This window comes from Phoxinus phoxinus (assembly GCF_949152265.1).
Source record: "Phoxinus phoxinus genome assembly, chromosome: 12".
Classification (NCBI taxonomy): Eukaryota; Metazoa; Chordata; class Actinopteri; order Cypriniformes; family Leuciscidae; genus Phoxinus; species Phoxinus phoxinus.
In genome coordinates this window covers 2,642,326-2,645,245 of record NC_136887.1, presented here as the reverse complement: position 1 = coordinate 2,645,245, position 2,920 = coordinate 2,642,326, and the positions used below count along the sequence as shown (strand labels likewise).

The 2,920-nt window shown below is 36.7% G+C and overlaps 1 protein-coding gene across 7 annotated transcripts in view; it reads right to left on the bottom strand.

Annotated features, from left to right (window-relative positions):
- Positions 1–2,665: 2,665 nt before the first annotated feature.
- Positions 2,666–2,920, bottom strand: part of ptcd3 (pentatricopeptide repeat domain 3) — a 35,487-nt gene continuing 35,232 nt past the window's right edge. For 2 of the 7 annotated variants that reach the window (XM_079630490.1, XM_079630485.1), the window contains exon 25: positions 2,666–2,851. The gene's annotated coding sequence lies outside the window, so the exon portion shown is untranslated. The other 5 variants (XM_079630491.1, XM_079630487.1, XM_079630486.1 and 2 more) reach the window with 5 other exon arrangements.

The following is a 2,920-nucleotide window of genomic DNA, read 5'->3' as shown; positions in this document are numbered from 1 at the left end:
ATATTCATAGAACCGCATACTAAATGAGGCAAGGTGTCGAGTTACATTCAAGATATTTTAAGACATGAACACATTTTTTTCTTTTTTTTAAAAAAAGAAAGAAAACTCCTCATCCTTCCCTCGGGTCACTTTGACCTGGAAATTTGGTTTGAACATTTAAAAAAAAATGTGTGTGTTCATCAGAGGGGTTTATAGGACTTTGTCACATTTGAACCATTAATACACACAAAAAAAAGTTTTTTTGGTTGAAAACCAGTTTTGACAATTTGACCCCCTTAGTAATGAATGAAATGCGGGGAATGCTTCAGTACACACAGAAAAGCCTGAAAATGCTCAATTCAAACCAAAAAACATGTGTGTCTGAATGCTGAAGAGAAACTGACTTTAGGACCCAGCGGAACGGCTCACTTGCTCCATATAGAGATATAAGCCCATCTAGGCAAGTTTATTTATATAGCACATTTCATACACAATGGTAATTCAAAGTGCTTTACATAGAAGAAATTAAAATAATCAAAAGAAATAAGAATTTAGAATAAATAATAAAATACAGTGCAGACAGTCGGACAGTGGCACAGTGCTCATTCAGTAAATGCACAGCTAAACAGAAGTGTTTTGAGTCTGGATGTGAATGTGGCTACTGTAGGAGCACACCTGATCTCTTCTGGAAGCTGGTTCTGGATCCAGCATAATGGCTAAAGCGGACTCTCCTTGCTTTGAGTGAACCCTTGGTATTTCTGATGTGATCCTAATGATCTGAGTGATCTGTTGGGTTTATATTCAGTGAGCATATCTGCAATGTATTGAGGACCTAGGCCATTAAATTATTTATATACCAGTAATAATACTTTAAAATCAATCCTAAATGTGACTGGGAGCCAGTGTAAAGACCTGAGGACTGGTGTGATGTGTTCATGTGTTCTGGTTCTGTACGAGCTGGACGTCTTCAGTGAGGAGTCCATTACAATAATCCACCCTGCTGGTGATGGAAGCGTGCACAAGTTTCTCTAATAGGCCGGGAGCCAGGTCCACTCCTCAGGATGTTTTTATAATTGAATGGATGCTATCTTTTGAACTCTTGGCATGAAAACAAACTGAGGTTTCTACCATTCTTTCATGATTTTTCATGTTCATCACTATTTCAGAATAAAGGTCTGAACACGCCTCAGGAGTATGAACATATTCTTGTTGCAAATTGATAAATTACGGCTCCTCTCTAATTCATTTTGAAAATCAGTCACCAAATATGTAAACTAGAGATTGTAAGCTTTCAAATGATATATAGTTTGTCAAGATTAGTTTAGGTTTAGTATAGGATATTACCGTTTTAAATATGTTATGGCTGATGCCAATATAAGGGGTTAATCCCATATCTGGAATGGTAATGCTGGGAAGTTCTGTTTTCTCCGATTTGGGGTACAGGGCAGAACTTTGGTTATACCAGCTGTAATCCACTAGACAGAAAGGTCATCTTGGTCTTAAATTGAAGCTTATAAACTTGGGAAGTTTTTCATGTACATTTGAGGCAGTGATATGTATAATAAAATGCTTGAAAATGATCACTTTTGATGACAATTTGTCAGACGGACAGACATTTTTGGTCTTTTGGGGTACGTTGAGGGTGATATTTGACAGCAAAAAGGCAGAAATCCCCAGAATCTTTTTCTGCTAGTGTACGCTATGTGTCAGGATACACCATGCTAAATCTTAGGGTTATATGACCATTTATGTAGCTGCAGTACCTTAATATTCACAATTACATCATTCCGTCAAAAAGCTGTTCCCAAAAAGGGAGTTTTTTGGCCCGAGACCAAACGGGGCCGAGTCGGGGGTGGTCATTATCAACTTGTGATGGCCTAAGGTATAAGATAATAGGAAATAATAGTGAAAAAAAGGTAGTAAAAAACATCCTGAGGAGTGGACCTGGCTCCCAATTAAGTCCTGACTGGAAACAAAGCCTCTAATTCTTGCAATATTCTTCAGATGATAGTATGCTGATTTAGTTATTGCTTTGACATGACTACTGAAGCTAAGGTCTGACTCTAGAGACACACCAAGATTCCTGACTTGATTTTTAGTTGTTTGACCTCTAGAGTGAAGGTATGCGTTCACCTTGAGAACTTCATCTTTGTTTCCAAACGCAATGACTTCAGTTTTGTCTTTGTTTAACTGAAGAAAGTTTTGGCACATCCAGCTGTTTACTTCATCAATGCATTGGAACAGGGAGTCAATGGGGCTGTAATCGTTAGGCGATAGGGCTGAGTAGATCTGTGTGTCGTCTGCATAGCTGTGGTAAGAGATTTGGTTCTTTCTCATTATTTGGCTAGAGTCATGAAATATCATCTTATATTATTATTATTATTCCACAAGAGGTCAGCCAAGACACAATGTAAGATATTATGAGCTGAATTAAAAGGTTTATGCATGAAATTGTGAGTTATTTTGAATTAAGTTGAAAGAATGTGAGATGTGCTTAAATGACTATTTGATTAAATCAGTAATTTAAAGGTAAATAAAAAAACATCTCCAAAAAATTGCATTAAAAAGAATCAAAACGAAATAAAATATGCTTTCTGGACAGAAAAGAAAAAGTATAATTGAGGGTTAAATGTGTAATTTTGGTGATCAAAGATGAGTTTTAAGGGATGAAATTAATGACAACGGGGACTTTAGAACTACTTCTTTATTGAGTTTTTTTTCTTTTGAAGAGTTACAACCAAACATGATTAAAGGATTAGTTCACTTTTTAAAAAAACTTTTGCTGATAATGTACTCACCCCGATGTCATCAAGATGTCCATGTCTTTCTTTCTTCAGTGGAAAAGAAATGAAGGTTTTTGATGAACACATTTCTCCATATAATGGACGTCAATGGGCCCCAAACGGGTCAAGGTCCAGATGACAGTGTCAGCGCCGCTTCA